Consider the following 10,000-nt stretch of genomic DNA (forward strand, 5'->3'; position numbering starts at 1 on the left):
TTGAAGCTCCAAAAATTCCTTGCAGCTGTACGTTCAACAAATTTTTCCCATCTCTGGTTGCATATGGAAGTATCATATACATGACAATCAACTATATAATTTATTTCACAACTCTTAAGTTATGTATATTTTTATGGTTAACCTCTCTCTCTCTCTCTCTCTCTCTCTCTCTCTCTCTCCATTATGAGAATTTACTAACAATGGGAAGCTTCAATGAAGATTGAATCAAGTTTAACATTGTACTATTTTAGTATGGGTAAAATCTCGAAATTTTCACATAGTTAATCCTTAAAGGTTATAAAACTGATCACAAATTATTTTATACTGGCACCGATCATTTAGTTCAATTAGTTCTTATCTAATTATCATATTTTATATTCTCCCCCAGGAGATGATGATGATGATGATGATGATGGTGGTGATGATGATGATCACTATAACACAAGATAGAACCCTACCTGAAAAAGCAGGATGATAAAAACCCAAGGGTTCTAATCGGGAAAGGTTCTAACAGGGTAAAGAGCAGCGAGGAAAGGATATAAATTGTAATAATATACGAAAGACAAATTAATGTAAAATTTAGCTTCATATAAATTTTGACCGTCAAGATTCCATGAGCAACTCTTAAATCAATAATATCGTCTTCTAAAATCATCTAATTCAATAGTGCTATTATTGGTAACTCTGACTATTTAATAACAATAGTGTAAAGTTCTGATGAAGATAGTGAAGATATTTTTGCAAACATCGTCCTAGATATTTCAATAACTTCATAAAGAACAAGATTCCCTTTTGAAATATTCATGATAAAACTAAATTATCTTAAGTACCATACAGCTCCTCCTGTTTTTAAGGGTCTAAAGTAATGCCAACAGTACACAGCATGAGGTTGTACCAACCGTGTGTCACACAATTGTACATAATTCCTTTTGTATATATTATGCTTGTATCTGCGCTCTTCCCTCGCACTAAAACGAACATGAAAATTCATGTCTGCTTTTCTCCTCTGTAACATTGTCACTTCCTCGAACATGTATTTTCCTGTTGCCTTGAGGTTTTGTATATAAAGGAGAGTGTTCTTTAATATACTACTCAGTTGATTGCTTCCTGCCTTTGAGTCACAACCTTCTCCCTGCTTCGTCACATTGGTGACCCCGGAGTGCCTTCCCCCCCCCCTCCACCTCTCACCGTTACTATGACGCCGTCAACGCATACCGCCTGCAACCTGCCGCTAACAGCTCTCCTCGTGAGGTGAACCTACTTCGTGCCCTTATGGACATCCACTTCATGACCTTCAAAACCTCCATCAACGCCTCCACTCGTGACGAAGAGGACACCTATTCAACTTCAACCGAAGCTGACGTGAATGCCGTAGGACATACACGCCTATGAACGCCGTAGGCCTATGAATGCCGTAGGACACGCCTATGAATGCCGTAGGACACACGCTTATGAATGCCGTAGGACACACGCTTATGAATGCCGTAGGCCTATGAATGCCGTAGGACACACTTGCCTATGAATGCCATAGGACACACTCGCCTATGAATGCCGTAGGACACGCCTATGAATGCCGTAAGACACACACGCCTTTGAATGCCGTAGGACACACTCGCCTACCCCGTGACGAGCCGGAGCAGCAACACAGCCAACCATCATCCACCACTCGCTCGCACCCCAACCAACGACTTCTACAGCCACTCACTGCCGCTAATCGGCGCAGGTTTTACTACTACCTCTCCAGATTCAGGGCACCTATTTAACTTTTACAGTATGTCATTTTTAAAGGGGGAGCCATGTACCAACCGTGTGTCACACAATTGTACATAATTCCTTTTGTATATATTATGCTTGTATCTGCGCTCTTCCCTCGCACTAAAACGAACATGAAAATTCACGTCTGCTTTTCTCCTCTGTAACATTGTCACTTCCTCGAACATGTATTTTCCTGTTGCCTTGAGGTTTTGTATATAAAGGAGTGTTTTCTTTAATATACTACTCAGTTGATTGCTTCCTGCCTTTGAGTCACAACCTTCTCCCTGCTTCGTCACATTGGTGACCCCGGAGTGCCTTCCCCCCCCCCCTCCACCTCTCACCGTTACTATGACGCCGTCAACGCATACCGCCTGCAACCTGCCGCTGACAGCTCTCCTCGTGAGGTGAACCTACTTCGTGCCCTTATGGACATCCACTTCATGACCTTCAAACCTCCATCAACGCCTCCACTCGTGACGAAGAGGACACCTATTCAACTTCAACCGAAGCTGACGTGAATGCCGTAGGACATACACGCCTATGAACGCCGTAGGCCTATGAATGCCGTAGGACACGCCTATGAATGCCGTAGGACACACACTTATGAATGCCGTAGGACACACGCTTATGAATGCCGTAGGCCTATGAATGCCGTAGGACACACTTGCCTATGAATGCCGTAGGACACACTCGCCTATGAATGCCGTAGGACACACTCGCCTATGAATGCCGTAGGACACACTCGCCTATGAATGCCGTAAGACACACACGCCTTTGAATGCCGTAGGACACACTCGCCTACCCCGTGACGAGCCGGAGCAGCAACACAGCCAACCATCATCCACCACTCGCTCGCACCCCAACCAACGACTTCTACAGCCACTCACTGCCGCTAATCGGCGCAGGTTTTACTACTACCTCTCCAGATTCAGGGCACCTATTTAACTTTTACAGTATGTCATTTTTAAAGGGGGAGCCATGTACCAACCGTGTGTCACACAATTGTACATAATTCCTTTTGTATATATTATGCTTGTATCTGCGCTCTTCCCTCGCACTAAAACGAACATGAAAATTCATGTCTGCTTTCTCCTCTGTAACATTGTCATTTCCTCGAACATGTATTTTCCTGTTGCCTTGAGGTTTTGTATATAAAGGAGAGTGTTCTTTAATATACTACTCAGTTGATTGCTTCCTGCCTTTGAGTCACAACCTTCTCCCTGCTTCGTCACAAGGTCCATTGATAGCGCTAACACCCTGTGTGTCGTTACTCGTCAATTTAGCTCATGAATGCCAGAGGCAAGGTAGAAGACAATGGCCTACAGGCTGACAAGATACACATATGATCAGCGACCAAGCCCGCTCTACACCAAGCTAGGACCAGGAAGGGCCAGGCTAAAGTTAAGGGCATAGGGACAATTCAGACTTAAGGACCTAAACCCAGGAATTATATCTATTCTTTGTAATCTTCTCGCATATACTAATTAAAGGTTAAGGTTAACGGTGTCTGGTTTCAAACCCAGTTCTATCAGAATAAATGCTTACCAGAACGTCAGCTGGGCAAGCCCATACGCCCACTGTGGTGTCTTACCACAGCAGTGGCCTCCCCAGTAAATGGCTTTAACTCACGGTCCCGGGCGGGGATCGATCTGCTGCCATGCGAATGCTAGGCAGACACATTACCACTGTACTAGCCAGGAGGCTAACTATATCTATATTGAGGAGATACTTATTTTATTCCAAGACAGTCTTAATATGCAATGACTACTACCAATCACAACGTTTGGAAATTCTAGTTGTAGGCCTACTAGTTTTCAACAATAATGTTCAAGTTCCACCCATTTCATCATTCCTTCTATTAGAAAGCCAGTAACACCTTCAAACCATTATAGGATGCTCTGAAAACAATATCCGTACATTAATGACGATCGTTTGTATCCGTGTAGGAACAAATGAGGAAGGCACTTTCTAGAATACAAAGTTTTTAGAGCATGCTTAGACCTCTAACCTTTTTCCTGGAGCAATTTCTAGACCCGAGAGCGCTTCCCTGCTCTCAACAAAGCTTTTCTCCGGACAAAGTTCTGCTCTCGACAGGATCTGCGGAGAAGAAAAGATTACAGACCATTCCAAACTTAAAAAAAAAAAAAAAAAAAAAAAAAAAAAAAAAAAAAAAAAAAAAAAAAAAAAACACAACATCTAGATTAGAAAATATCAAGCGTACCCTCCAAGGATCTCTTTACAATAGAGAATGAATAGTTTATATGTTTTTAACTTTTTGATATAACATTCTTATAGGAAATATTCATGTGTATCATAACCCCCACTAAGTATTACGATAATAGAAAATTTTGTATGCAAGAAATACCATTATATAGTTTTGCTTTATGGAATGATCATTTACACAGACAAATGTTTCACGCTTTTAAAATTCCTTGCAATCGTACGTTCTTAAATTGTTTCCCTCCCCATTCCATATCAATATGTTATAGACATAATTATGTATTTTACGTCACAACGCAAGTTATATAAATTTTTTATCGAGTCACCCCCCCCCCCTCTCTCTCTCTCTCCTAACAATGAAAGCTGCAATATAAGTTGAATAAGTTGGACCTTTTGTCACCTAGATAATCCATAAATGCTATAAAATTTGTCTCAAAAAATTTATCTCAAAGGATTTCATACTAACACCCAACAACTAAATCCGATTTATTGAACCTCTGTACTCTGCAAAGTATCCAAATTATCATTACAAGCTAGAGAAAAGACTCGCAAGAAGTCGATATAAAACACATTAGTTAACTTTGATGTTCCATTCTAATTAGTTTTTATAAAACATTTTTTATATTTTCCCACCAGAAATGATGATGATTAAGACTATAAACCAGGCTAAACCCCTAACTAGAAAACCAGGATGATAAAAACTGAAGGGTTATAATTGGGAAAAGAGCCGTGAAGAAAGTTGATAAAACTATTATACGATAATGAGAAATTAATGAAAAATTTAGCTTCATGTGAATTTTGAACGCCTGAGATTTCATGAACTTCTAAAATCCACCGATTCAATAGGGCCATTATTAGTATCGCTGACTAATTACAGACAATAGTATAGTAGTGTAGTTAAGAATCTTATAAAAACATTGCCCAAGGTATTTCAATAAATTAACAATGCATAACCTTCTTTCATAAATGTTCTTTTTATTGGCTTTTATCAATCTCGATCAAATGATCCCGCGTAGAGGAGGAGAGACCAATAAGGCGCTGAAGAAAACCAATTCATTACAGCAAGGTAAAAGTTCAGAGGTTGGACAGTAAAACGAAAGAAACGAATTTGCTGTAAAAGCATCTGTCGAAGTTGGTGCTGGAAAGTAAAGCCAGCAGCACACCGCGAGAGATTCATCAATCGCGGTAACCTAACGCGACGTTACTGGACAGTTTAAAAAGGACACTCATGAAAGGCTGTGGCAAGGAATAAGAATCTCCTAGAGGCTGACCATATACACATCCGTTACCAAGATTCCTTCCTAGCAAGCTAGGACCAGCGAGGGCCATGCATGGCCAGACCATTGGAACAATTTAGACATTCAAACCAAAACCAAAGAATCCAAATGCTTTGTAATTTTCTCGCATATATATATTAAAGAATATTTCCTTATACAAGCTTACTAAAATATATTCATAGAGTATTCTTTTCCCCCCGTGAAAATCTCAATATGCAATGACCACTACCCAGTTTAGATATATTTCAATTTTAGTTGTAAACCTACTCGTTTCTCCATGTTTAAGAAATCCACCATTTCCATAATAACTTCTACAACATTGCCAATATCTTTAAAAAAATTTCATCATTAAAGGTATATAGATTGACAAAGATTTAACTTATCAAATTTTAACATTAAAATATTTCAGAATCTCCACTTGGACTTCATTGTCTCGAACCACCAATACGAGAAGTTAGTTTTTTTATCTTGACCAAGTGGTATATCTTGTAATAGCTAGTCTTCCATAAGACTTGAAAGCATTGCTTCACTCGTTATTTTCAATAATAAGAAATAACCATGCTACAAACCTGGTTGGAAAAGTAGAATGCTACAAGCCTACGGGCTTCACCAGGTTAAGTAGGTCATTGATTAAAGTAAAGTGAAAAAGTTGAAATTTTATTAAAGTTTGTTTGAATTAGTAAAGATGACTTACAACATTAATATAGATTAGTCATATATAAACTAACAGAAAAAAAACTTGTGGACGTATTCTGAATGGATATCTTAAAACTAACGAATAATATAAATTCCGTTCACTAGCTGGGCTTCTAATGTAAGGAGGCGGGGCTCCTTCCCCTCGCTCCCAATCCGTCGTTAACTACCTCGTAAAATTCAACGGCTGTTCCAGCTCGCGATTAGTAGTATTACTGTATATAGATGATGGTTTGTACCCATGTAGGAACAAATACGAATGGCAAATATTTATAGTATCATTAGTTCATATCAAGCATAAAAAAATGCTATCAGGTTCTCAACATCCAAAATTGACATGCATTAGTGTACCTTATTTCAACAGTTTCAAAATGCAATTTCTAGAAACCTATGCATTTAAAGCACACCTTGACATCTAGCCTCTTCCGTTGGCCAGTTTCTAGACAAGAAAGCTTTCCTGTTCTTAGCAAGGCTCTTTTCTGGACAAAGATCTGCTCTCGACAGCACCTGCGAAAAAGGCAAGATTAAAGATTATTCCCAATTTGAAAAAAAAAAAAAAAAAAAAAAAAAAAAAAAAAAAAAAAAAAAAAAAAACACCTAACTTTATTATAACATGTCTTCAGACTTAGTGTGCATTGCTAAAATATACCCAAATTATTTTTTAAGCCTCCCTTTTGGCATACGGTAGACTTTTAGTCAACCGTATGCCGAAAGGGGACACCTTTCCCACTTCAGGGGCCCCGCCCCTGAAGGGGAAGGGTTAGCTTGCACAAAAAAAATAAAGAAATGGTTACTCAAAACTAAATGACAGTTGTATGCTCACCTTCATTAATTGACGTTAATTATATTTACCAAAATCGCGACCCACACATTCCTTCTTGGATTAATTAAGTCTACCATCCGAAATCTTCTTTGAGGCTAAAAATCTTTGAGAACGCGAAGGATGGCGAACACATCACTAGAGCACTTTAATTCTGCATCTGCTGCAATAAATAAAGGATAATTTGAAATCTGGGAAAGTTTTGACCATGAAACCATAATAGTTAAAAAAAATACTTTGGGTCAAGAGACATGGGCAAAACATCAATAATTACATAAAAAGCCTTTTAACATAATCCAAGATCAATGATGAATGTGTATATAAACAAGGACGAACCAAATTTAAATCACATAAAAAAAAACACACCGACAAAACTAAATCAGTCCAACTGCCACTGCTAAAACGTCCTTACACCGGCGAAGTAGGACACTGAATGGCTCAAGTGTTTCATCGGGGCTCAGACCTAACTTAAAGAACTTGGTAATAGAGAGTTCACTTCTCTACTAGTCAATTACCTTGTCGGTCAATCTCCAGTGGCAGCCGAACGCTTGAATGATGGTTTAGTTTTTCATGTAAGTACGTAGTGTACTGTTTATTTATGTATACATACATAATACATACATGCATACACACACACACACACACACACACATATATATATATATATATATATATATATATATATATGTATATATTAAAATAGAACATGAACTCTCCTTCTCATTTCCAATAATGTATACATATATAATACACACACACACATATATATACATATATATATATATATATATATATATATATATATATATATATATATATATATATATATATATATATATATATATATATATATATATATATCTATATATATACTAAAATACAACATGGGCTATCCTTCTTATTTCCATCACCCATCATATTCTAGTATGACATATAGACTGTTATGGCGATGAATTTCACCTCTATCATCAACAGTACTCGCCATGATGGCAATAACTGTCAAATTTGGGAATTTAGTAGGAACACTGTCTCCGTTTTCATTTACAGTAAGGATGAGTTTCTGAGGTTGAGGACAGACGTCTTTTGATTTCATATAAATCAATGTAAATCCTCTTAAGATGTAAGTTCAAAAGTTAGAACTTACAGCGAATGTTTTTATGTTGAACAGGCTTACACAAGTCTCTTAGTATCATTTTATAGTTTAAATATGATAGATGTATTTTAATGTGGTTACTGTTCTGTAAATATTCTTTGTTAACTGTTTGTAACTTGTCTTGAAGTTTATTTATTTCTTTATTTCTTATCCCCACTGGGCTAGTTTTCTTTGCTGGAGCCTTTGTGCTTACTTCATCACATTTTTCCAACTAAGGTAATAGCTTAGTTGATAATAATAATAATAATAATAATAATAATAATAATAATAATAATAATAATAATAATAATAATAATAATAAACGACATTTTCGACCAAAAATGCTAGCCTATATACTATACACAATGTATTCATTGACCTCGCACAACTCCTAGTAAACATAATTATTGCGGTCATTTCTTTAATGGTTTTAAGCACTTTGCTAAAAGCCAGTGGTTCCGTTCTAATTTCTGTCTTTCCCAGACCAGATGGAGTCTTTGCAGTCGTTGAATGTATGCGAAAGAAAAAAAGTTTTCGTTTTATTTTTCTATCACGAAGAATGTCCCCAAAATTGTGGGAATGATTATAAAGAAAATGCAAGCGTCTGGTCTGAATTGTTTGTTTAGTTTTTGCTGCAGTCTTTTTTTTTTAAACTTTGTAGATATTTTACTTTGCCAAAATTTAGTTGCTGTCAATTTTGGGAAAAAGTTTTGTAAATTTAGCAGTGAATCTGTTTAGATCAATGATGTTTTCTGAAATGTTTATTAAAAATGAAATGTACAGATACACACCCACAGTAGAACTGTTTCGTCTTACCCTTGATTATCAATTATTTCGATTTCAGAATATTCAATTTATGTTCTAAATTGTTTCCTATACCCTTCACAGTTTCTTTAGGCTTTTTTGTTTGTTTGAGGTATTAAGTTCCTAAAATCATTCTTTTACTTCAAATAGGAAATTTGAGCTAAAACGTGTGCATGAAATTCTGGGTATTCCAGTCACACATTTAGATATATGTATTTAACCTTCATGTAAATATCATAGCAACTCTTGAAATATTATATACATTGTAGAACCTGTTTGAGGAAAGATCTGCAAGTGATCTGAGCCTTCTGGAAGCACTGTAATCATCTAGAGGAGATAGTTTCCCAAGTAAGCTTCTTTTAGACAATCAACTACTATGCTTGTTTCTCAAGTGGGTTTGTATGAAATTAGTACTGTCTTAATCAGTATTCATAAGCTCCTAATAAAAGTTAGTTTTGGTCTTTTGGTCATTCCAGTGATGTATTATTATTATTATTATTATTATTATTATTATTATTATTATTATTATTATTACTATCAGCTGAGCTACACCTCTAGTTGGAAAAGCAGAGTGCTATGAACCCAAAAGCACCAACAGGGAAAAATAACCCAGCAAGGAAATAATTAAATATATGAATAAATAAATAAATAAATAAATAAACTATCCCTGTATCCTTTTAATTAATTTAATCTCGTGTTAATGCACTAATGTTTTTTTTTTTAAGTTCATATATATATATATATATATATATATATATATATATATATATATATATATATATATATATATATCCATGAATCATAAAAGGGTGTATGCTCAAACATACGTTTTATTGCTTCTGACTAATTTTCTATTTTAGAATTGCTATTTTAACTGACAAAAATGCATTTTATCGTAAGTTGAATATATTAGTACTTGGCATTTGGTGCCAAGAAAAAATCTTTTATTTTTATGATTTGATAAAGCATCATATATAACGCCTATAGGTTTAGAATTTTGTCACATTTGTCTTTTTTTTCTTAAATATAGCTATACAAAAATTGATCATCCACTTCATACTCAAATCTACTCTTTATCTGAACTAAAGCGAATTCCTACTCCAAAAATAAATTAAAATTCTATAAAATGAGTAAAAAATACAAGTATTTTTTCAGAAATTACAAGTCATTATAACTTCCTTTTTTAAAAAAAAATGAAGGCCATATGAACATGACGGTATGATTTTAGTCGCACAAGACATGTAAATTATTTCAGCAATATCTATTGTTGATTTCATTACTGACTTTATTGTTGAAATA

The sequence above is a fragment of the Palaemon carinicauda genome, chromosome 7 (assembly GCF_036898095.1).
Source record: "Palaemon carinicauda isolate YSFRI2023 chromosome 7, ASM3689809v2, whole genome shotgun sequence".
In the NCBI taxonomy this organism is placed as follows: domain Eukaryota; kingdom Metazoa; phylum Arthropoda; class Malacostraca; order Decapoda; family Palaemonidae; genus Palaemon; species Palaemon carinicauda.